Source organism: Manis javanica, chromosome 8, assembly GCF_040802235.1.
Source record: "Manis javanica isolate MJ-LG chromosome 8, MJ_LKY, whole genome shotgun sequence".
In the NCBI taxonomy this organism is placed as follows: domain Eukaryota; kingdom Metazoa; phylum Chordata; class Mammalia; order Pholidota; family Manidae; genus Manis; species Manis javanica.
In genome coordinates this window covers 58201410-58228982 of record NC_133163.1, presented here as the reverse complement: position 1 = coordinate 58228982, position 27573 = coordinate 58201410, and positions in this window count along the sequence as shown.

The following is a 27573-nucleotide window of genomic DNA, read 5'->3' as shown; positions in this document are numbered from 1 at the left end:
AGTCTTTTTACTGAAGGGAGTTACAGGGAGGGTGACCACAGAATGTTCTGCCCCTGTATCAACCATCAAAGTCATCTGTTGTCCCCCCACTTTCATTTTGACCACGGGCTCATGGGGGCCGAATGTGAAAGAGTCTGTTCCTTGTCAATCTGAGTCTGTTACTGCCAGACTAGTAAGCCTTTCCCTGTGAGGCTTCTACCGGCAGCTACCAGGCTTCAGGGCTTTGCCTCGGTTGGGGCATTTGCTCTTCCAATGCCCCTTCTCCTCGTAGTAAGCACACTGGTCCCTGGCTAGGGGTGTCCTAGGCTTCCCCCCTCTTGGTGGCTGGCTTTTCTCTGCTTTTTGGTAATCTCTCTTTCTTTTAGGGCAGCTGCCAGCATCCTGGCCTTTTTCTTCATTTTTCTTTCAGCCTCTCTGTCAGCCTGAACTTCTCTGTTTAGATATACTTTGTTAGCAATTTTAATCAGTTGAGTGACATTTATCCCGGCAAAGCCTTCAACTTTTTGGAGCTTTTGTCTGATGTCTGGGATGGCTTGAGCTACGAATGAGGTATTGACCATTTGTTGACTCCCTGGTGACTCAGGATTGAAGGGAGTGTAGATGCAATAAGATTCATACAGTCTTTCATAATAGTCCACAGGAGACTTTCCTGGTTGTTGAGTGACTGAAGATACTTTGGTCATGTTCATAGGCTTTTTGAATCTGGCTTTGATCCCTGGAGGAGGACATCCTATATTGGCAGATCTTGTGCTGTTCCTCACAGGTGGTGAAGTCCCACCTGGGGCGCTCCTTGGGGACAGCAATTTCAGCCCATGTACCCCAATCAAGGACCCCAGCTGCCTCCTCTTGAACAAGGTGTAGAGAAGCTGTTGGCAGTCTTTCCAGGTTGGCCAATGGGTTTAGAAGAGGGATATCACAAGAACAACCAGGGCTTTTGGCTTTTCCATGGGGTGTTGTGTTTTTAATTGAGGAAGGTAGCTGTGGAGGAGGGTTGATAGTAAAACATGGACCCGCTGGGCTGGATGGCCCCATCTTTATTACACCTTTCAGGCTCCTGTGTCTCCTGCACCAGCATCTGAAGGGTGCCTGCTCCTGGGTGAAGACACAGTCTGGCTGCTGGTCCAGGGGACAGTGGGTCCTCTGGTTCTGGAGTTGGTAAAGAGGCTGACAGCGGCAGGGTGTCTGGGTCCAAGGGGCTGGGTGCTGATGGCCTTGGGGGCACATAAGGTAGGGGCAATATTGGCTCTTCCTCTGGGTTACCAGCAAGAATTTGCAGAGGCTAAGGCTTTTGTTAATTCTTTGCAGACTTCTTTACTGAGGCAACTAAGACCCTATCCTGTCCTTACCTTTTGCAAGTGAATCGCACCCAAGGGGCAAGAGTCTGGGCAACTTCAAACCAGGTGTTAAAGTATGGGAATGATTAGGATGACCTGGATCTCTAGAGATGACCCACAAGGCTCAGCAGATTGTTGGGACATCTAGGTTACCTTCTGGAAGTCACCCTACACTAAAGGTGGGCAATACAGATTCACACAGGGTTTTTAACCTGCCAGGAATTAATTTTACTCTGTAGTTTTCTGAAAATTCCTTCCTGAAATTCTTGATCATAGTGTCAAGGACTATGGGTTTATTGTGCCCTGACCCCATGACATGTCCATGGGTGGTGCCATGACAACAGACAAGGGAGGGGTGCCTCCTCTAGAGAGGAGACCAGTCAGATGCCCATCCATTTGCACTCCTCATGGAGACTTTGGTCAGCTTTGACTAAGGTGCACCCACATAAGTCCTGGGCCAGGTCAGCCAAAGCTGAATCACTGATATGTCATGTCCGCTGACTGCAAATGTGGATGAGGGCCCACTCAGATTCCACAGCACAGGCCATGGAATCACAGATTCAGTGCAGACTGAATGGCAGCCACTCTGCACACTCACACACTCAGACCAGAATTTAAACATTCCCTCCCTCCCTGGGAATGTCTACCTGTGAGACTTTTAAGAAGTCTCTGGGAGGTGATCAGGCTCCCCTTCCACCCCAACTGGTGGGACTGGCTGGGTCAGATGCCCTAGGGCCTTAGCGGATTGGAGGTTGGAACCAGGTCCTTACCTGCCAAGTCTCCTTGAGTCTGGCAGAAACAGTGGAGTGGGGCCAGCCCAGGGTGACAGGGCGGGAGACTGCTGAAAGATCAGGCAGGGCACGCCTTCTCTGTTGCAATCTCCTGTTTCATCAGTGCCCCACTGTTGACCCAAACCTGTGGCAACAATGGGCCAGCACAGTTGGGTTTCCCAGTCAGGGAACCAAATGTTATGGAAAATACTGGAAAACCTGGACTGGATCACTGACGGAAGAACCAAGTGGCGCTCAGAGGTCTTGGAGTGTTGAGGTTTATTCTACACCAGCAGGCTCAGAGGGGAGTAATCTCCCAAGGTCTGAGCCCTGAGCACAACAAAGGGAGTAATTTATATTATTTTGATATATGGCATTTTGGCATGTGCAGGGCAAAAGAGGAGCCTAGAGGAGGGGAGGAGGGAGCTGGGAGTGCTTTGACAACTGGAGGAAAAAGCAGTTTGCTGACCTTGATGGCTGTGTTGAATATTTTCCTTATCACAATTCTTAACTATGAGTATGGGTAATTTTTTTATGTTTTCAGATGCAGAAATGATCTGGAAAATCCAGGTGATATAATTCTGGGGAGCTAAATTAAGTCTTAACTTTTCATATGAATCTTGAACTTTTCCTATAATGACATAATAATTTTTGAAAATTCTTATAGATTTAGGTCCTTTATTGGCCTATGTCAATATTATCAGAGGAAAATATTCTAGAAGTTAAGTAACCATTTTGTATTATGTCGAGTTGATTTTCAGACTTCTGAAACATTATCATCACCTGATATTTATAAAAATGTAGTTGATGCTGGGGTTCTTGTTTGCGGAGTCGAAGAATGAACTTCACAAATAGTCAAGGTAGGAGAGCAAGTGAGAGGCTTTTATTTAGAGATAAAGTGAGAGGACAGAGCTCTTGGCTCAGGCCAAGAGGGGACAAGAGAGTCCTGGGTGGTGCATTTTCTAGGGGATTTATAGGCTGTTGAGAGACAAAGGGCTAGGGATATACACCTGCTAAGTGGTCCTAAAGTGCTTATCTTTGAAGAGACATTAAGTTTATTATTAGTCTTCCTGGTTACTGACAAAAAAATCACTGCTCTTATTTCCTCCCAGGATAGCAGCTTCCTGGTCTGGGAGCTATCACTCAAGACTGCCTGCTTTGCTCCCAAGGTGGGCTGAGTTATTGTCTGTCTGTTAAAGAGTATGTTAAGAAACTTACTTTTTAACTAATTGGGTTTTAAAATGCAATCTTATTTTCAAGATGGAATCCTTCCTGTTTTGGGCTTGCTTGTTAAATTGCCCAGGATGCAAATTACTTGATTAAGGCTGGAGGAAGAAAAGCAGCACCTGGGTAAAGTCAGAAAAATAAGCTGGGCCCCCAAGTAGGCCAAAGAAAATCTCACAATGGATTATCTTGCTTTGTTTTTTCCAGAGGCCCTCACCCTACTGTGTCTAAGCCCATGGTCCCTGGCTCATATTCATAAAGGAATCCTAATTAAAAAGCTGAGACAGGATATGAGCTAACATATTTTCATATTGGCTCTTTGAAGATTGTAAAGAGGCTAGTAATTATTTAAAGACATCTCTTTCCCCTTCTGGGCATCAGCTGATCACATTTCCTAACCTTCCTTGGTACCGGATTGGCCTAAAAACTGAGTTTTAACCAATGAAATAGGAGGGGAAAGGATGTTTCCACCTGCAGGCCAGGATGCTGAAATCTTCCCCACGTGCTCCTTCATGTCCTTTTCCTCTTGTGTTTGAGCAAGATGGAAACCCACGGAAGTGATAAGGCATGTTTTGAGGATAACTTAGGTTGGCAACAACCATTTTTCTGTCTAAACTAAAAACAACAATAATAATAACAAAACCTAAAAACCTTTGTGTTCAAGCCTTTACAACTTTAGGAATTCATTTGTTAATGTAGCCTAGCATTAATACAAAGAAGAAAATTAATTTAAGTTAATGCCTGATGAAGACACCTAAATTTAACCATCAGTGTTATGGCAAGAAAATGAATAAGGAATAATTAAAGTATATTTACCAATTTTAATAAAAATCTATATAAGTCACTATCCTGAATCATATGGTCTATTTCTGCAGGAATGGCCAATGTGTTAAATAATATTAGACCAAACTTTTTATAGATATTCTTTTTTGCTGAATTGCTCGGACAATTTCACAATGATGGGATATTGTATTATTGTGAAGTCAGTCTTCTTGATTTTAACTGCTTCACTAAACCTCAAAGAATCATCTAGCATTGGCATGATGTGATACTTGCTAAAGCTGAATTGATATATATAGCTCTCAGATGTCTGAACATACTTTTCAAATATCCCTTGAGCCCCTCGACTAAAGGATATTTTGATTTTTGTGTGTTACCTTTTCAAAACACATTCATCTCTTCCCTTGGCATCTCTGGTAGTTAATAATTCATCCTGGTCCCCATCTTCAGGGATGATGGGCTAGGTGCTCTTCTTTACTATTTCAATATAACCTTTCTAGAGAACCACATTACAGTTCTTCTTAGGACAAGGCTTATCTATTGAATAGATAAAATGTGATTTTAAAGAGCAAAACCAGCTTTAGCTTTCCAAAGTATGATTTTCAATCTAACTTAAATATATAGTTCTGTATTATCTTAACTAACAATTTTTCCTTACTTAGTTTACATAAGTAAACATAGAGCTTCATTCTTTAAGATTATCTAGTCACCTTCAATCTGGTGACTACAAACAACAGCAGGGGAATTACTGCAGCAAATCAGGAACCACTGGAGTACCAGGGAAAAGGTCATGTATGTTTTGTGGGGGGGGGGGAACTTCATGTCTTAAGATTATTTTAAAAAGTATGTATTGGGTTAAGTAAGTTACAGTATATTCATATTCCAGTATAAGCAGATATTAATAGTTTTGTTTTAGAAGAGCTCTCATTGCCATTGAAAAAGGCTCAAGATAGAGAGGTGAAAAAATTAGGATTTAACAAATTCTGAACTTATTATATAAAAAAAGAAAAGGAAAAGAAAAATGCATATAGATAAAAGTGATGCAAATATAGTAAATCCATTATCTGCTATATGAGAAGTTAAGGATTATCTTTGTTTCTTCCAGATAATCTTTATTTTTTATGTTTTATATGAGTTTATTATTTTTATAATCAGTACAGTATTTGAAATAGACATCCACTTTTCATAAGTTAAAGAAAATTTGTTTAAAATAACCAGTGTGTCTTCCTTTTAACTTAAAAGAATTTTTTCTATTGCTGGTTAAAATTATCTTAGAAAAAAATAGTGTAATATTTATTGAGAGCTTGAGTAACTGTCCCACTGAGCATACATATTTCTGTAAAATTTTGGACAATAGATACTTGACTCCCAAATATTCAGTACACTAAATTACCTGTTTTTTTCATCTTTTAAAGTTGCATAAACTTAATGCAGAGAGGCAAGCAACTCATTACATATGCAGTTGATTTGAGTATTAGAATGCAAAATGCCAACCTTTACAAAACCTCATAAAATACTGATTGAACCTTGATATTCTCTATCTTCCAAATTAAAATCTTATAAAAAGTATTTGAGATTGCAAACCCATGCTATTCTCAGCATTAAGAAACTCATTCAATTTTACTCATATCTTTATAAAAATGGATTCTTATAAACTTCATGTTTTTTTAAAGAAATAACTTATCTTTGTTTCTATTAAAGCCACATTGATCTTCTATTGATTAACATTACAAACACTTCAAGGTCACTAGAATCTTGACTACTGTTTGATTGTAAAAGTTAAGCTTATTAAGGTAAACTACAGGTGTTGCTCAACTCCTGGTTTTCTTTGTTATTTAAAGGAGCCATAATTTAGTATCTCTCCTAATGCAGAAAAAGACAAGACTGATGTAAGGAGAATAAATACATTTGAATTGCCCAAGGTCTTTATATAGTGCTTTTACAGCGCAGTTACCAGGAGGCTCTCTACTACAACATGTGGAATGGAATCTTGATTTTAGGCCAATGGAAACATTTATTAATATGTTTTAAATGAAGAAATCTGCTATAATCATTATTACATAATCTTCACAATTTTATCAATAGGTACTGCTTATATAAATAAACATTTGACAAAAATTAAATCTTCATGTTATTTCAAAATCGTAAGAAACTTGGAAGTTTATAAATGACTTAACTAATTCATTCGACAGCTATTTAGTGAACTCTAAATGTCTATCTGGATTTACGTAACAGTCTGGATTGTTTCTGCAATAACTGTCTTTATCTTAACCAAAAGGAAGTCCTCAGGAATTAATATGCCTTTCTGTTTGAAATAAGTAAAGCACACTGAAGTCACCAGAGCAGATTTTTCATGTTAGCTAGCCACCGCAAGTTTCCGTTAACCACTGCAATTTAAGTATTTCACAATGGCAATGTGCTGCCACTGTCCTTAATCCCCCATCTCAACTGAATAAAAGCAATGGAAAGCAGCAGCTGTTGATTAAGTGAAAATGTTTGTAATTTTTCTTTAACTTGATAGACATTTTTCTTTATCAGGTTCTTTTTCTTATCATTGTACTGTTTTGTCTGATCTTCTCTTTGATCTTAAATTTTATGATTTCCCATTCATTTCCTTTTTCTTTTCTACTTCTATCCTTTTCCTCCACTGAAGAGTAAGTAAATTCTACCCTTGACTAATAGAATTTCCATTCAGAATATAAAAACAAAAGAAAATTATATAAAGTAATCATCAAAATAATCATTCATTATTTAATATTCATTTAATACTATGTACTAGCTGAGGCAACAGTGGCTGCCAGAGGCTTCTCAGAATGCTGATGTAGCAGACTTATTTAAAGTTTGCCATTAGGTTACTGCTTTGAGAGCAATATAATGGTCATAGTTAACAGATGGATCTGTACTCATTGAAAATTTTAATGGATCCTGCCCCAAGTTTAGATGTACTCTAATTTGGGATTTGTATACCTTACTGCCAAAACTAAAGTGATGGTTACAATGAAAGGATTGGAAGAACATGTATTCTTCCCATTTGTCCTATCCATCTATATTTCCCTGGATCAAGGTACACATTTTTAAATTATTTCTGCTCAGCAATAAGCCTAACCTAACCTTATTGTCTGGCCATTACTCATCTCTTTTAACTCTCAAAATAGTAATTTAATATAAAATTGGTAGTTAATTATTTGTTTGAAAAAACACTGGATGAAAATAAATCATACATTGGCTTTGCTAAGGGTTTGCTATATTACATGCAAGAAAGTAAATAAAGTGGGAACTCCTTTTGAAAAGTTCTTAGGGAAAAAAAGTGGGAAGATGTGTGGAGAATTATGCTAAAAAAATTTACTTTCTTAGCTATGTTAGTTATATCTGTTGCTTTGTAACCACCACAAAATTAAGCAGTTTAAATTAACACTCATTTATCATCTCACAACTTCTGTGAGCCAGAAATATGTGCAAAACTTAACTAGGTACTCTGCTTCAGGGTCTCTTATACCACTGCAATTAAGGTATGGGCTAAGGTGAGTATCTCATCTGAAGGCTTGCCTGAGGAAGGTCATGTTCATGCTTTCTTGGCAGAATTTGATTTCTTGAGGGTTGTTGGATTGAATGCTTCTGTTTTGAGCTGCCTGCTGGCTAGAAGCCAACCTTAGTTCCTTGCCATATGAGCTTGCCTACTCTGGCAGAAACTTCAGCAAAGACCATAAGAGCAATAGAGTGTGCTAGGAATACAGAAGTCATAATCTTTGGTAATCTAATAATATATGTGGCATCCCATCAATGCAACTATATTTTTTTGCTGAGAAACAAATTACGAAAGTGTGGATCAGGCAGTGGGTGGTAATTGGAAGTCATCCTAAAGGCTGCCTACTGTACTGAGTCACAAAAATTTTCTGTGTTTCCTGTGTTGTATTTGCAGGTTTCAACCAAAAATCATCTTGGCAAAAATGTTATTTCTTTATCTTTAAATGTTTTTGTAGGTATTCCTAATATAACTCTGTATGTGGCTATTCTTAAAAGAACTTTGTGTGTGGCTGTGCTAAGACTTAAGGGGACAGCTGTAATTTTGTCCAGGATAGGAGGAGGGCTATAATTTGAACAAGGTGATTATGTTTGGTGTATTAACATCTCTTTAATATATTATCTAGTACTTTCTATGTAATAAAGGAATTAATGGCAGGTTTATGAAAATTGAGGTCAATGATTGCTGATGAGCCTATAGGAAATGAAAAGATATTTGGAGAAATTGATGGACCTAATTGAGGACATATTAACATTACTCTGTATGTTCTAGATCATGTTAACCATTGGCACACACACATAATGTGAAATTATAAACCTCCTCATAAAAAGACATTCAATGAGGTAAGAGAACAACTATCCATGAAAATACCAATCTAGAGTTTGGGGGGGTGGACTGTCAGATCTGAACTCTTTTTCTCAGACCCAGGTGTACCGGGGAAATGATCTAGAATTTACCTTCTGAAAACACTGTCCCCCCAAGTGAACAGTGAGTAAATGTATAGAATGTTAACGGGTGCATTGTGAATATTCAAACTGGTTTGTCTTTAACAATCGCAGCACCAACAGGAAAGATGCGCTTGGCAGGATATCCAGACAGTACTCTGTAGACAGAATATTCAATGTGAGAGACACTTTTGAAGATAGATGAGGAATGGAGGGGTAATCATTCCAAGTTCATGTGGGAGGGACACACATCCAAAATGCTGTGATAATTTTGAACATAAGCACTCTTCGGCTGAGAGCTTGCCTATTTTATATATTTAAATTTGAGTAAATTAATATGGAATAGAGTGTGTATTATATGTCTTTTGATCAAGTTCTATGGTTTACAAATGTTTAGACAATGATCAGGTAATGACAAACTTTATTATGATTTTAAATTCCTTTATTTTTTTATACTTTTTTTATTCCCAAAGAACCCATGCTCATTGAATAAAAAGAAAAAAATTGTCCCTACAATACAAAAAAGGCAAAAGGGCAAGGCTTCACTAGTGTTTTTGGAAGCAAAGAGTTTAGTTTAAATTGAAATGTATCAATTCCTTGATTGGTTCAAAGTGAAGCTGAACTGGCCTTTGGATGGGCTTCCAGAGCAGGTCTGTTGGGGAAGTTCGCTGATTCTGTGTGATTCAGCACAGGACTGATTCCTCCAGTCTTAAGGTGTTCTCGGGATATGAATGAGGAAACTCTTCAGACCCTTCAGGCAGGCGCAGAACAGGATGGATAATCTTGCATTTGCCTTATTTTGTATATAGGATATTAATAAAAGTTAATTTTGTTATCCTTTTTGAAGATGAAGAAAGTGCAAAGTATTTGTCACTTTGAGTTATAGAGCATTTTCTCATACTAAATGCTTACATTTTTGTATCCCTTTAGAAAGAGAAGGCCATACTGACTTGTTTAATGTTCAGATAATATAAATATTTTATGTTCAAACACATCAGTGATAATTACGCACTTGTTAACCACCCAATCTTGTCAAAGAGAAATATTTTTTACTTTTACTAATGTTAAACTAATAAAGTTTAACTCTGACTTAAACAAATGAATTAGTAGTAATTAAATTTAAAGAAGAAATATGTCTTTGGAAAGTAAGTCCTCACTTCTAATATTTACGTATTTGTGGTGGTGATACCTCTGGCAAACTGGTTCTGCTTTAATACACAGAACCTGGAAAGAATAATATAAAGGGCCTGAGTCACAGTCAGAAGCTGAGGTTTCCGTGCTGCATATGTAAATTTAAATGATAATTTGAGACTGAGCTATACCCATGTCTTCTATCCAACCAACAATAAAGGGCCTTTCCATTGCCTTCCACATCTGTAGTGAGGAAGAATGCCATGCATTGAGACACTCCTATTTTCAGAGGAAGAATGGACGATTAGTGTATTGGCCAACTAGTAATATTTGCAGTGTCTCTTACAGTTACCCAATGGAGTGATTGCTGCCAGGCAGCTGCATCTGGGAAGTCTCTCCAGGTGAGACCTCAACCTAGATGGGAGAGCGTTCTTGACTCTTAATGAGAAAGAATTCTCGAGCAGGTCGGGAGAGTGTAGGTAAAAAAGGAATTAGTCAGAGCGAGAGTAGAAATGAATGGTAGCGGACTTGCAGGCAGCTGAGAGAAGGAAAATGTAGAGTTGCGGAGGGAAAGTTTGCTAAACATTTTCTTGGTATAGGGCAGATTCCCTTGTCATTTCTTAAAACCAGGGCCACTTGGTATCTGTGTCTGCTTGGATCTGCACTCTGTGGGAATTAGCCCCTACGACGCCAGGATTTGGTGGAGCAGTGGAACATGGGACAGAGTGAGATGATGTTCTGAGAACTTCCCTAAGAAAGGAGATTTTCAGGCAGGCTCCTGCAGCTGCAATTCTCCAGGTCACCCAGGTGACGGGAACTTGCAGGACCAAATCTGACTCTCAGCACCTCTCCCTACTTATCAGGAGTAAAATGGAGACTTGGAAATAGAAGGAAGTAGCAAAAAGACAAAATGCAGTGAATTGAGCAGTGAGAAAGTTTTATTTAAAGGTGTGCACTTAAAGAGAGAAAACATGAGGGCGTCCTCAAAAGGAGGCCTGCTACAAGGTTGGGTTCCCTCTTTTAAGGATTTTGCAAAGGGCCAGGGGGTATAGAACTGTAAAGTGGTCTCAAAATGTTTATCTCTGGTGAGAGACATTAAGTCTCTTCTATTATCAGCCCTCCAGGTAATTCTGCAAAATTAACACAAGAAATTGGTTAGTTCCTCACTAGGATAGCAGCTTCCTTCTGGGAGCATATCAATCAAGACTGCTCACCCTGCCCCCAAAGAGGATTGAGTTATTGTCTGTTTGCTAAAGAATGTGTTAGGAATCTTACTTCCTAACTTCCTGGTTTTTAAAATGGAATCTCAGCTTAAGATGGAATCCTTCCTGTTCTTACTATACTGTTTATATCTCAGCATTTTTCATCATAGGCAGGAAAAGTTAACTATGATGCTTGTCCCAGGCCCCTGACTTACATCAAGATCATATTAGGTAATAACAAACAGAAATTTACTCAAATATTTATGTTTTAAATAATTTTATGGTGTATTTAGTTTGAGAGGTGAGATTATATATTTGAATAAAACATTTAAAATATTAACTCATTTAATTCTCATAACAACTCTACTGAGGCAGATTCTATTATTATACCTATTTAAGGATGGGAAAACTGAGGCATAGGGCACCAAGTAGCTAAGTAACCTATCCAAGACACACACATTCTTAATGATAGAGCTAGAATTCCAAAGTATGTGCTATTAACTACCATGTTATACTCCCATTTATGATGATACAAATTTTACTCCTTCTTAAAATTGACTATTTGGTTGTAATTTGTTGAATATTAAAATGGACTTTGCCTCAAAACCAAATTAGCATTTATAAAACCATCCAAACAAAAAATTAGATTACTCTGTTACTTTCATTCATAGTATCTAAGGAACCACTTTATTTTAATAAACTTGAGGACTGTTGCCTCTCATGAGGCACTTTCTCAAAATGTATAGTCATGTTATTTGGGCTTAAAATGTCTACAGGCCTCTTTAATTTTTTTAATTTCCTTAAAATGCTGCAGAATATTAATTACCATAGCCAGCATTTTGTAGAGTTTATGGAAGAAATTTCTTTCACACTGGCCTTGTCAGCATTTTTTCATTGAAGACACACTTTTTAGAAAGACTGCTGAGCCTGAGTTATAAATGATATGTCCTTTTTTATCACAGCTGGTTCAGTTTAATCACTCAGTGTGGATAACCATGTGGTGAAATGCACCTCTCCGCTGTGCATATTATCAAGCATTATTGTTAGGAGATATTTGGATTTGTTACTTTGCAGCTGTCAGATATGCCTTGTTTGCTTAACATTCTTAAGCATGAGTTTCTAAGAACATAAGTGGTGTTTTGATAACAATATCACTCTCACAAGGAAGTGGTAACCATGATACCCTATCTCATCATCACATGTTTACCTAATAACTACTCTATCCCTGTCAGCATGATGGGTCCTGGGGATTTGATTTGCAAAGTCAGGCACTGTTCCCACCTTCATAAACCTTATAGGAAAGGTCAAGAGAAATAACAAAAGAAGACCATATAAATGAATATAAAATTAAACAAAATTAATTGCTATGAATACATTTTCTCAATTTTATAAAAATTTATAACAGATCCTATCAAGCTGGGGGTTCACTGTTTATTTCCAAGGACATAATTTCTGAAGTGACTTTGGAAAAATATTTAGGTGCTGAGATGGTACAACTTGTACAAATCCTCTAAATAAGGCCTGTATAGTAGGTGTGGGTAAAATTGCAGTATTTCCAGAATTTCTCACCTGGCCTTAGTCCATCTCCATATCAATAGGTGTTTACAAGAGGTGGGTGGAGAAGGAAGTTCATGCCAGGACAGGAGAGGTTTTGGCCTCCCCAGCTGAAATGAGAGAGAAACGAGTGACTGAGAATGGCCAGAGATAGAGAGTCATATGGAACCAGGCCTCCAAATAAAGGTTTTTCTCCTTGACTGGTTTCAGCTTCACAGGTTTATTTGCCCTGGGCTGGGAACATGCTTTCCCTCTGAAGTACAGTTGGAATGTAAAGACCCAAAACCAATGATGATAATGGTGTGGGGAGAAGCTAGGGAAATAAATATGGACATGACTAGTAAGATTAAAAAATATATATATTAAAGACTTTTATAAATTCTAAGTAGTGGTAGGAGTCTAAGCCAGTAGTAGTGTTTTAAGCAAGAGTGGTTTAATTATATTTGCATTGTGTAGAGTTCATTTGCCTTGTACTATTGAGAATAATATGGAACTGGAATGGATGGTACAGAATCAATAAAGAGATTATTATAGTAGTATAGGTGAGAGAGAATGGTAGTTTTGACTGAAGAAACTACACTTGGAAAAGTAAAAAGTAGCAAACTACTTTCAACCAAAAATGATATGTAGAATCCTTTTTTGTTGCTTGGTTATTAAAGAATGCTGAATTTTAATGAAAAATACAGGTACTCCAGGGAGAATTTAAATAAGCTATGTACAATGTAAGCCATTTCTACCAGTGACTATTCTTCTAGACTGTATCTGCAATTTATTTATTTATTCATTCATTCATTTATTTATTTATTTGTTTGTTTATTTACTTATTCATTCATTCATTTATTCATTTTTAATTTTTTATTAAGGTATGATTGATATATACTCTTATGAAGGTTTCACATGAAAAAACAATGTGGTTACTACATTTACCCATATTATCAAATCCTCACCCATACCCCAATGCAGTCACTGTCCATCAGTGTAGTAAGATGCCACAGATCCATTATGTGCCTTCTCTGTGCTACACTGTTCTCCCCGTGACCCATGACACCATGTGTAGTAAACATAATACCTCTCAGTCCCCTTCTCTCTCCTTCCCGAACCGCCCTCCCACACCCTTCCCCTTTGGTAACCACTAGTCCCTTCTTGGAGTCTCTGAGTCTGCTGCCATTTTGTTCCTTCAGTTTTCCTTCATTGTTATACTCCATAAATGAGGGAAATCATTTGGCATTTGTCTTTCTCTGCCTGGCTTATTTCACTGAGCATAATATCCTCCAGCTCCATCCATGTTTTCGCAAATGGTAAGATTTGTTTTCTTCTTATGGAATAGTATTCCATTGTGTATATGTACCACCTCTTCTTTATCCATTCATCTACTAATGGACACTTAGGTTGCTTCCATATCTTGGCTATTGTAAAAAGTGCTGCAATAAACATAGGGCTGCATATGTCTTTTTGAATCTGAGAAGTTGTAATTCTTTGGGTAAATTCCAAGGAGTGGGATTCCGGAGTCAAACGGTATTTCTATTTTTAGTTTTTTGAGGGACCTCCATACTGCTTTCCACATGGCTGAACTAGCTTACATTCCCACCAGCAGTGTAGGAGGGTCCACATCCTCACCAGCATTTGTTGTTCTTAGTCTTTTTGATGCTGGCCATCCTTACTGGTGTGAGGTGATATCTCATTGTGGTTTTAATTTGCATTTCCCTGATGATTAGTGATGTAGAGCATCTTTTCATGTGTCTGTTGGCCATCTGAATTTCTTCTTTGGAGAACTGCCTCTTCATATCCTTTGCCCATTTGTTAATCGGGTTATTTGCTGTTTGGTTGTTGAGGCATGTAAGTTCTTTATATATTTTGGATGTTAACCCCTTTTTGGATATGTCATTTACAAATATATTCTCCCATACTGTAGGATGCCTTTTTGTTTTGTTGAGGATGTCCTTTGTCATACAAAAATTTTTAGTTTGATGTAGTCCCATGAGTTCATTTTTGCTTTTGTTTCCCTTTCTCACAGAGATGTGTTCAGGAAGAAGTTGCTCATGCTTATATTCAGATGTTTGCCTTTGTTGTCTTCTAAGAGTTTTATGGTTTCATGATTTACATTCAAGTCTTTAATCCATTTCGAGTTTTCTTTTGTGTATGGGATTAAACAATTATCCAGTTTCATTCTCTTACACATAGCTGACTAGTTTTGCCAACACCAGTTGTTGAAGAGGCTGTCATTTCCCGGTTTTATGTCCATGGCTCCTTCATCATATACTAATTGACCATGTATGGTTGGGTTTATATCAGGGCTCTCTAGTTCGTTCCATGGGTTTATAGGTCTGTTCTTGTGCCAGTACCAAATTGTCTTGATTACTGTGGCTTTGTAGTAGAGCTTGAAGTTGGGGAGCGTAATTCCCCCTGCTTTATTCTTTCTTCTCAGGTTTGCTTTGGCTATTTGAGGTCTTTTCTGCTTCCATATGAATTTTAGGATGATTTTCTCCAGTTCATTGAATAATGCTGTTGGTATTTTTATAGGAATTGCATTGAATCTATAGATTGCCTTAGGCAGGATGGCCGTTTTGACAATATTAATTCTTCCTATCCATGAGCAAGAGGTGTGTTCCCATTTATTGGTATCTAATTTCTCTCATGAGTGTCTTGTAGTTTTCAGAGTATAGGTCTTTCATTTCCTTGTTTAGGTTTATTCCTAGGTTTTTTATTATTTCTGATGCAATTGTGAATGGAGTTGTTTTCCTGATTTTTCTCTCTGCTAGTTCATTGTTAGTGTATACGAATGCCACATATTTCTGTGTATTAATTTTCTATCTTTCAACTTTGCTGAATTCAAATATTAGACTAGTAGTTTTGGAGTGAATTTTTTAGGGTTTTTTATGTACAATGTCATATCATCTGCAAACAAGGACAGTTTAACTTCTTCCTTGCCAATCTGGATGCCCTTTATTTCTTTGTGTTCTCTGATTGCCATGGCTAGGACCTCCAGTAGTATGTTGAATAGAAGTGGGGAAAGTGGGCATCCTTGTCTTGTTCCTGATCTTAAAGGAAAAGCTTTCAACTTCTCACTGTTAAGTATGATGTTGGCTGTGGATTTGTCATATATGGCCTTTTTTATGTTGAGGTACTTGCCCTCTGTACTCATTTTGTTGAGAGTTTTTATCATGAATGGATGTTGAATTTTCTTGATTGCTTCCTCAGCATCTATGAAAATGATAATGTGGTTTTTGTCCTTTTTGTTGATGTGGTTGATGATGTTGATGGATTTTCAAATGTTGTACCATCCTTGAGCCCCTGAATAAATCCTTAAATCCTACTTGATCATGATGGATGATCTTTTTGATGTATTTTTGAATTCAGTTTGCTAATAATTTGTTGAGTGTTTTTACATCTATGTTCATCAGGGATATTGGTCTGCAATTTTCTTTTTTTGTGATGTCTTTGCCTGGTTTTGGTATGAGTGATGTTGGCCTCATAAAATGAGTTTGAAAGTATTCCCTCCTCTTCTATTTTTTGGAAAATTTTAAGGAGAATGGGTATTAGGCCCTCATTAAATGTTTGATAAAATTCAGCAGTAAAGCCATCTGGTTCAGAGGTTTTGTTCTTCAGTAGGTTTTGGATTACCAGTTCAATTTCATTGCTGGTAATTGGTCTGTTCAAATTTTCTTTTTCTTCCTTGGTCAGCCTTGGGAAGTTGTATTTTTCTAGAAAGTTGTCCATTTCTTCTAGGTTATCCAGTTTGCTAGCATATAATTTTTCATAGTATTCTCTAATAATTCTTTATATTTCTGTGGCGTCTGTAGTGATTTTTTCCTACTTATTTCTGATTCTGTTTATGTGTGTAGACTCTCTTTTTTTCTTGATAAATCTGGCTAGGAGTTCATCTATTTTGTTTATTTTCTTGAAGAACCAGCTCTTGCTTTCATTGATTCTTTCTATTGTTTTATTCTTCTCAATTTTATTATTTCTTCTCTAATCTTTATTATGTTCCTCCTACTGCTGACTTTGGGATTCATTTGTTTTTCTTTTTCTAGTTTCATAAATTTTGAGTTTAGATTGTATATGGGATTGTTCTTCTTTCTTGAGGTAGTCCTGTGTTGCAATATACTTTCCTCTTAGCACAGCCTTGGCTGCATCCCACAGATTTTGCGGTGTTGAATTATTGTTGTCATTTGTATCCATTATTGCTTCATCTCTGTTTTTATTTGGACATCAATCCATTGGTTATTTAGGAGCATGTTGTGATGCCTCCATGTATTTGTGGGATTTTTCATTTTCTTTATGTAATTTGTTTCTAGTTTCATACATTTGTTGTCTATGAAACTGGTTGGTACATTTTCAATCTTTTTGAATATACTGAGGCTCTTTTAGTGGCCAAGTGTATGATCTATTCTTGAAAATGTTCCATGTGCACTTGAGAAGAATATGTATTGTGTTGCTTTTGGGTATAGAGTTCTGTAGATGTCTGTTAGGTCCATATGTTCTAATGTGTTGCTCAGTGCCTGTGTGTCCTTACTTATCTTCTGTCTGGTTATCTGTCCTTCGAGTGAGTGGAGTGTTGATGTCTCCTATAATGAACACAATGCATACTATTTCCCATTTTTAATTCTGTTACTATTTGTTTCACATATGTGGGTGCTCTTATGTTGGGAGCATAGATATTTATAATGGTTATATTTTCTTGTTGGATTGACCACTTTTTATCATTACATGATGTTCTTCTTTGTCTCTTGTTAATTTCTGTGTTTTGAAATCTATTTTGTTCTGATACAAGTACTGCAACTCCTGCTTTTTTGTCTCTGTTGGTTGCATGAAATATCCTTTTCCATCCTTTCACTTTTAGTCTGTGTATGTCTTTGGGTTTAAAGTGAGTCTCTTGTAGGCAGCATATAAATGGGTCTTTTTTTTTTATCAATTCAGTAACTCTATGTCTTTTGATTGGTGCATTCAGTCCATTTACCTTTAGGGTGATTATAGATAGGTATGTACTTATTGCCATTGCAAGCTTTAGGTTTGTGGTTGCCAAATTTCAAGGTTAACTTCCTTACTATCTAAGAGTCTAACTTAACTCACTTAATATGCTGTTACAAACACAATCTAAAGGTTCTTTTCTTTTTCTCCTTCTTTTTCTTCCTCCCCCATTCTTTATATACTAGCTTTCATATTCTGTATTCTTTGTCTATCCCTTGATTGACTTTGGGGATAGTTAATTTAATTTTTTACTTGCTTAGTAATTAGCTGTTCTACTTTCTTTCCTGTGGTTTTATTACCTCTGGTGACAGCTATTAAACCTTAGGAACACTTCCATCTATAGCAGTCCCTCCAAAATAGACTGTGGAGATGGTTTGTGGGAGTAAATTGTCTCAGCTTTTTGCCTATCTGGAAATTGTTTAATCCCTCCTTCAAATTTAAATGATAATCTTGCCGGATAAGGTAATCTTGGTTCCAGGCCCTTCTGCTTCATTGCATTAAATACATCATGCCATTGCCTTCTGGACTGTAAGGTTTCTGCTGAGAAGTCTGATGTTAGCCTGATGGGTTTTCCTTTGTATGTGATCTTATTTCTCTCTCTGGTTGCTTTTAACAGTCTGTCCTTATCCTTAATCTTTGCCAGTTTTATTACTATATATCTTGGTGTTGTGTTCCTTGGGTCCCTTATATTGGGAAATCTTTGGTTCTCCATGGCCTGAGAGACCATCTCCTTCCCCTGATTGGGGACGTTTTCAGCAATTACCTCCTCAAAGACACTTTCTATCCCTTTCTCTCTCTCTTCTTCTGGCATCCCTATAATGCAAATATTATTTCATTCGGATTGGTCACACAATTCTCTCAGTATTCTTTCATTCTTAGAGATCCCTTTTTCTCTCTGTGCCTCAGCTTCTTTGTATTCCTCTGTCTAGTTTTTATTTCATTTATCATCTACTCCACCATATTCAACCTGCTTTTAATACCCTCCATTGTGCTCTAAAATGATTGAATCTCTTACTGGACTTCATTCCTGAGTTCTTGCATATCTTTCCCTACCTCCATTAGCATGTTGATGATTTTTATTTTGAACTCCCTTTCAGGAATAATCATAAGGTCCACGTCATTTAAATCATTCTCCGAGTTATATTAATTTTACTCTGGACTAGGTTCCTTTGGCATTTCATATTTGTATATGGTGCCCTCTAGTGTCCAGAAGCTCTGCTTTCTTGAGTTGCTCAGACCCTGAAGCAATGTTGGGGTCACAGGGGAGTGGTATTGGTTCCTGGGGCTAGGAAAGATCTGTTTCCTGCTTCCTGGCTCCTATGCCTGTCTCTACTGCCTGAACTAATGGGCCCAGCACACAGGTATAAGCTTTTGTCCCAGAGCACCCGGATATGGATCCCTGCTTTCCACAAGTGGCTTGAATCTCAGTCTCTCCAGGATTTCTGCCTGTCTTAGCGTTCCAACCCTGTAATCACGTAAGTATCATGAAAGCACCATGAAATGTAGGTTTGTGCTCCCAGAGCATATCTCTGGAGTTAGGTATTCAGCAGTCCCATGCCTCCACTCCCTCCCTGCTCCTTTTCTCTTCCTCCCATCAGTGAGCAAGGGTGGAGTAATGGCTTGGGTCCTGCCTGGCCACAGCTTTGGCACATTACCCTGTTCTGTGAGGTCTGTTCTTTTCTCTAGGTGTATGCAGTCTGGTGCAGACTTCCTTCCTCTTGCTCTCTCAGGATTAGTTGCACCAACTATATTTTCAAATTGTATGTGGTTTTAGGAGGAAGCCTCTGTCTCACCTCTCATGCTGCCATCTTTAATCCTCTCCTCCCCTTCTTGCAATTTATTTTTATTGCGTGCTTTCTTTAAACTATAGAATTTGCCTATGATAGAGTGACTTAAGTTCCTTAAGAGTATTTTCTAGCTCAGTCATCACAAAAACTCCATGATGTAACTATTATTATTATTTTTTATTTCACAAGTGAGGAAATTAAGTAATGAGCCAAAGATTGCTCAGCTAGGAAGATTCAGAGTAAATAATTCAAACTTCAGTAGTATAGAGCTCAAGCCATGGTTTCACCTCTGTGTCAAATGTAATCAGTGGATATTTGCAAACACTCTACAATGAGTGGCAAAGGAAATTTCCTGTAAGTTATCTAATTTTTCTTATCAGTGTCCATCTGCTGGCTGATGAGAACAGGGGTTGTTGAGCTGAAGGAGGCATTGGAAAGTGGTGCCTTATCAAATACAGCTTATAGCTACTTCTTTCATTTTTAACATTTTTCCATGGAAGTTTATTAGCTAGCACTTGACCAAGATGGCACTAGTATTCTTGTCAGCTTGACTAAACTTTAGAGACGTTTCTTCCAATTGGCCATGGACATCCCTTATCTTAGAATTTAGTTAGCAGTTTCTTTAAATAGCTGTAATTGTAAATTCTTCCTGGCCCCTTTGAAATGTGTATGTATCTTCTCCCAGCCTCTGGCCAGTTTTGCAATAAGAAATGTCTTACTCCAGGACCCAGAAACCATCTCTGAAATATAAACATCAGAGGAAATAGCACCCCAGTCTCCATGGTAGAGTAGGAGCCTCATCTCAATGAGTGTATGCCAGGAAACACAGATAGCCTAATTACAGAGAAAAAACATTTGCAAATTCAGTAGTAACTCTATGTGCTTGACACATCCATGGATCAACTTCTCCCAGAAAGTCCTCCAGTACTTTTCCACAAACTCACAAGCTCCATAGCTTAAAAATCCTCCTGCTTTTTGTTTCAACAGGATTGAGTTCAGTGTGCCTCTCCTGTTGTAATAGTCTTGAATGACATCTCCCTTCTTTGTTTAACTTCCATGCATTTTTACTTTGACATGCAGAATACTTTTAGATACATGTTTGTCCTCCAAATTGCTCTACAGATGATATCTGGCCCACATTTTTCATCATTACATAATATGTGATGCCACTTTTCCAGCTTTTACAACAGTTTCCTCATTGCCACCTTGTGGTTACACAGCAAATGCCACATATTTCAGGGTTGTTTTTTCCTTTGAATGTTGTCCAATTTCTAGTACCAATTTCTGTATCAGTCAACTATATCCATACTAATGCTTCATAACAAACAACCCCAAAATTTAGTGGCATTTACATATAATCTTTTACTTTTCCCCTCACAGTTTAACAAGTCACTTAGGCTGTTTATGGCTGTAGGTCTTACATTCAGCTGGTATGGCTTTGCTTTAGGATGTGATGTGGCTAGGCTTGGCTACAGTTTCTGGATATGTTCCATGTGCCTCAATCTGTGGTCCAGACCCGAATGGCCAGCAATTACTCAGGGTCTGTTTTACTTGTGGTACTGCCAGAAGCTTAAAAAAACAAAGGACCTTCCAAATCTCTGCTTACATCACATCAACTAATATTGTATTCGTCAAAGCAAGTCAGAGCCAAACCTGAAATTAAGGATTGGGAAGACACTCTGCCCACCATGAGGCCATGAAAAACGTGTGAATATGTAAAGCTCCTGTGGGGGCCATAATTTGTTTCCTAGAAGTTGCCTTAATGTTCACACTGCCAAAGCCACAGAAATATACTGGAAATAAACAATGGTAAGTTGATTTAATTTTAAATTTGTTGCAGTGAGGTAAAGCTGAGGGACCATCAGCATCTCAGAAAGGGAGAGTGAGTTGGAAAATGCCCATTAGAGGATTTGGGCATAAGCTGAGTGATTCAGAGGACATTTAGGGAAATGAAAGACAGTTTTAGAGTGGATGCTGATAGTAGAAAGGGGCAATTGAAAGTTTATCTGGGTAACTTTTAATCTAGTAGGGGAGCTCAGCAGGGTAAGAATCTTCACTGCTAAATGTGGTCACTCACATTACCTGTACGTGGAGGATATTCGGTTGTTTCTATAGTTGCAGTGGGTTTTAAGTCACTGCCTCAGGGACTGAAGACTTCTGCTTCTTAAGATAGGTTTGAAAAGATTCAGAAAGCAGGAAGGGTTTGTCTGTTTACCACCAAGGGCGTTGCTCCTTCTGGTCTTGTCCTATCTCCATTCTTTCCTGTGAGCAACAGGTACAGACTCACAGACTTGGAAAACTCTTTGTGACTAGGACTCCAGGTGATTCTTAACTATTACTCCAGGCCACATTGGGTCTTTGAAAGCCCATTAAATTTGTACTTGATTTTTTTCATACCTGCTTTTATTGCTGCCACCTCTTTCTTCTGTGCTGTGCTAAAGGTGAAACAGTCTCACCTCAAAAAGGCTTATTTAATCCTTTAGAGTTCAGTTCACCTATTGGTCTCAACTCTCTGATAAGCTTGAAAATAATTATGATTTTGTATATTGCATAGCTTGTTCTCATTATAGGAGTCCACATGACTTTCTACATCCTAAACCTCTAATCTATAAGGTATTATTTTAAGAGAAACAAGTGTCTTAACATTCAAGCTATTAATTGCCCTAATTGCAATCCAATGAGTTACTTACTCGTCTTTTAAAAATGAGAGCCTCAGGAAGGTTTAGTAATTTGTCTCATGTCAAGTCACTAACATTTGATACTGCTAGAATGCAAATTACATTACAATGTCCATGAAAATTGCACTATACCTTGCTGGCCCCAAGTGATCTTTTCAGGCCCTGCTTCCTCCTTTGGTAACTACTAGACTACGTTTTGCACAAACTACATTCCCCCTTGCCTTTCTCCAAATTATTCTTTCTGCCATTTAATAGTATCTAAGTTTTAAAATTTAACATGTGCTAACCATGTGTTTATATTGTAATTTGGCATCCTTTTTCTTAAAGAGAGTCCCCCAAATTGGGTAAGCTTCATGCTTCACAAAACCTTGTTCCACCTGTCAGTGGGTGCTAATTAGGAATTAATTTGAATTTTAAATTAATAATATTCATGTAATCCCTATTATATAACCATAGCAGAATTATATTCAATTACATATGCATACATGAAATAAAGGGCTAGTTAGGAGAAGTAATAATATCAGATATTTTAGGTATTTATTTTAGAAGAAAAAAAACCTTTCCACTTTAAAGAGCACACTAATTTATACCCAGAAAGTGGAATCACTGAAGCACAAAACTACTTTGACATCAAAATATGTCTTCAATTTTGTTTTAACTATCATCAAATTGTGTTTCAAATGATGTATCTTTTAATACTTTTAGTCAAATTTACTCACTGGAGCAGTCACAGCCTACTTAAAATAATATCAAGTATGGCACTGTAGATGTTACAAGGATATTTTTTAAAAGAGAAATTGAAGTGATCTACCTTGGATCTCCCTTTCAGGTAAGTAATGCTATTACAGTCCTGTCTCTTTATAATAGAGATGCTTTCTCTAAATGAGAAATAGCATCACAGACAAGAGGTTCTGTGTGATCCCTACCAATGACTCTGCCTCATTCTGTGTGTTTAATGATGCCTGTAGGAAAGCTTACTTACTCTGACAAATTTTCCATCAGCATCCTTGAGTTGAGCAGAATAAAAATGATGCAGATATCATGCTTGCTTTTCATTTAGATGAAGATCATGCCCTTAAATGGTTGCTCTTTATATAACATTAAAAAATTCGTATTTCCCTGTTATAATTATCAACAGATACTACATACACCTGGAAAAGTAGTAAAGCAAAAGCTTCCTACAAACCACAAATTAATTTTAATCTATCAGTAGACACTTTTATCTCAAATTCACATTTTTATGATTTCCATAGGATGACACATCAATAGCATTAAATCACCAGGTATTAAGACATACCTAAAACGTCTTTATAAAATGGTAAAGACCTTTCACTCTGTCTCTGCAGATTTATTGGCTTAAGAGTTTTGGACAAAAAAAAATGTTTAGGCGAGGAACTTATAAAATATCACCATCATTTTCACTGTCAAGAAAATTGTCCTTTGCCCAAAGTGATTATCTTTATAATCATAATGATAATAATAACAATCTATACAAAATGATTCATAAGAGAATGGGATCTTTCTATAAATGCATTGTTTATTAAAAATCATATTAAGGGTCCACACAAAACTACCTTATAAAAGTTACTAATTTTCCCTTTTAATCAATTAATATCACCTTATAAAAGATACTAATTTTCCCTTTTAATCAATTAATATCATAAATACAGAGCTATTTTGTTCCTCAACAAATTTTCATTCCCCAATTAGAGCACCAGTTGATATTATTGCTAGAATAAGTATTTGAATCATTTCTGTCAGTTGACAATAAGTGGTTATTATGTAATTCCATCATTAGTTCTGTTTGTTTAGTTTGTGTTGTATTTTAGGGAGTAACTTTCAGTATTTATATTGTTGTGAACTCAAGGATTCCTATTTTGTTCATTGGGTTTTAATTAATTACTAACATTATTTTGAGACACTTGAGCAAAGAACGTGGTCTTAATGATTGTTGCAAATTTGGGCGACAGAGTTCTGTTTCCTTTTGATATGCTTCTATTCTACTTTGAATCCTTTTTTTACTATCTGGCAAATACAGTGTTCCAGGCTCCTTCACACTCCCTGCCTGAAACCTGGGGTCAGTCATTTCTCTGAGGAAACTTGGTTCATTTAACTAGAGAGTAATATTTAGATACTGATTCTGGACACCATATATGCTAATCCTAATAAGTAGAATTACATGGAATAATTCAAATAAAGAGCTGGGAAATACTTTTTATACAAAATTGCAAGTTCATACTGATAGTGCACATTAAATGTAGTACCACATGATTTTTTTCCCTGTTCTTCCCAAATTTCACATGTACATGATTCTTCTCCCACAAAAAAAATTCTGTGTCTCTAACAATATACTTACTCATTTGCCCTATGAAGAAGGAAGTTTCTGATATAGTTCACTTCTTGCATCACACAAATTCATATTTGTTCTTCCATCACATTTAGCTCCCATATTAAAATAGGATGCATCTAAATTAATGGAAACAAGATCCTCACTTCCTGCCCAAGAGGGAGGTGAGAGTGCAAGTAACTACCATCAAAGTGTTAGCCTCAATTCATGGAAAAAACTAAGACAGGTGATTTGGTAGCAATAGCTCATGCTCCTGCAGCTGGTTCCAAAGCCATGACTGATATTCATCACTTTATTCTTCTACTCTTTCTAGATTTTTTATCCTTGATCAGAAGTTTGACAGGCTTTGGCTGCTTGTCTGTCAGTGGGGCATAACTTATTCCTGAATGACCTTAACCCTTAGATTTAGATTTCTGACTTTTCTTAAATAACAGTTTTTAAAATTGCCCATTTACCATTATCACCATGCATGGAAATGCCAAAAGCCACATGCATTAATTCCTGGGTTCAAGAATAATCCTTATTGTCTATCAGTACAGAAATCTTTTTCTTAGTCAGCTGGGATATAGTACTAGTTTATCCATTAGATAGTCTCAACTTCAAGTTTAGTGGAGTATATATTTAGCCTTAGAAAGAACATTGTATTTGGAGGAAATCATCAACTCAGTCTGGTAAAGCCTAAGGTGTGAGAATGAGAAACACAGATTCAAGAAGTATATCAGTGGGAGTAATGGTGGAGCAGCCAGTAGTTCCTCTCTTGCTTTGTTCCCATACGTGTATATTCTAGCCCCATGTATTAGCAGTTGTTCAGCAAATACACCACATCTCAGAGGATAATGCCCCAACACTGAAGGGAGTTATCCCTGAGTATCTTTTCTGGACCTTTATCAGGCCATTCCATTATGATGAACTGCTTTTGGATATTATGGTATATATGGTAAGATGATAAGATACCATTGTCAGGAGCACATTGTCCCAACTCTTCTTTGATATGAGTTAATATCATGGAATTCCATGTTGATAGATCAGTTAGTTTGTAAGTAATGAGAAGGTAATGTTGAAGGAGGCCTCTGGGCAAACAAGGTAAACATATCCAGAGTGGGTATCCATTCTGGTAAGGATGAATCAGTGTCTCTCAAAGGGTCCATTATGATCTCCATGCCACTTAATGCTGACTAGCCTCCTTGAGCAAGACTGCCTTATAAAAGTCTCAGCCTGTGCTCTGCTACCAGCTGATTGGAATTAATAGCAGTAATAGTTAGGTAATTACTGAAGGTAACTACAGATGTGTCTGACTTAAAATAGTTTGATTTATAATCTTTTGGCTTTATAATGGTACAAGAGTGATATGTATTTATTAGAAACTTAACTTCAAATTGTGAGTTTTGATCTTTTCCCAGACTAGTGCTATTCAGGATGTCCTTTTGTGGTGCTGGGCAACAGGCCATAGCTCCCAGTCAGCCACACCATCAGTAGGACAAACAACCAATGTATTACAACCATTCTGTATCCATACAACAGTTCTATTTTTCACTTACAGTTTTCAAATACATGAGATATTCAACCCTTTACTATAAAGTAGGCTTTATACTCCATTATTTTGCCCAACTGTAGGCTAATGTAAGTGTCCTGAGCATGTTTGAGGTATGCTAGGCTAGGCTATGATGTTCTGTAGGCTATGTATCAACTTAGAATATTTTCAACTTCCAATGGGTTTATAAGAATGTAACCCCATCATGAGTGGAAGATCTGTAGACCATATATAATATTTTTAATTCCATATATATTTACATCATTATCCCATTTTGCCCACCACTGGGAGGCTAAGGAGAGATGCTTCCTTACACTCAAAGAATGAAAAACATCTACCTGATCTTTGAGAACTTGTATTAGTTTACTGTGACTATTATAATAAATTACCATAAATGTGCAGCTTAAAACAATGTAAATTTATTTTCTTACAGTTCTGAAGGTCAATGTAGGGCAGAATCCTTTCTTGCCTCTTCAGCTTCTGGGGGCTGTTGGCATTCCTTGGCTTCCTTTGATGAAAATATTGATTTCACCCAAATGTCATCAATATTTTATCAAACCTAAATTAATTGCATACTGATAACATCACTTCAGTGAGGACGTTTTAAAAAATCAACAAATATGGACAATGTTGTAGTACTACCTGTTCTGCATCCTCATAACTATATATTCTAAGATGTTTTATTTTGTGCTTTGGCATATTTGATATATGGCACAAATTGAAAGGCATTGAAAGTTCTTTTGGGCACTGCCTGTAAGAACCTTTCCAGGCACTGCATCAGAAGTGCAGTTCGGGAAGTTCCTGGTAGGTGGAGGCAGTCCCTTTCCACAAGGCCTAGGGGGCCCGGATGCTTGGGGACAGGTTAGCAGGTGCAAACTGACATGCATGTGCTCCTCAGTTGGGCATTCAGGCTCCTGAGGACGGTCTCTGTACCTGGGCACAGCAGAGATAGGCACCCAGGCAATGGGCAGGGACTTCTGGAGGACACACTGCGCTGCCCCGATGCAACCTGATGCAAAACAGAGATGCCAAGTTATGGTATTTTGAACTCACAAGATTGGCTTTCCTTTATGTAAAGATAGCACTAATTTACAAAATTTAGAAATGTCAAACATCAGTATAATTTATAATACAAAGATACATTCACTATAAGATTTGTAGGGAAATACAGCAACAATATCACAAATGTTTCATGTTTTTAATGTAAATCTTTAAATGTAATTCATTTGTAAGGGGTCATCTAACTGTCATCAAGTAGAATTATGTCCTAGTTTCAGTTGTCATTAATATTAGATTTAACTCACCAACAGCACTTAATCATAATATAATTTTGTAACCCACCTTAGATGGAACATATTACATTTCATCCATTAGCAGATATTTGGTCATGTTCATAATATACAGATGAAAAATTTACTTTTAAAATGATTACCTTTGAAATAGGCCTGGAGGTTAAAATCAACATGTCAACATTTCTGACTTAAATTAAAATCCCTTAACAATTAAGTAATTGCATCATCACAAGTTCAGAAAAGAAAAAAAAATTATATTACTTTCAAATTGAGCCATTCAGAACATGAGGACTGATTTTTAGGAAAGGATAAATCGTCTTATTATACAACTTTGGTTTTTCTAATAGTCACAGGCAACGAGACAGAGGTCATAATAATGAGAACTGGGAAGATGGCAAATATTCAGAGCTTTACAGAAGTTTTTTGTTTGTTTTTATGAGGTAGTATGGTAACTCATAAAAAGGATAAAGCCAGAGAATTTGCAAGGCAGAGCTAAGCAAATATCTCA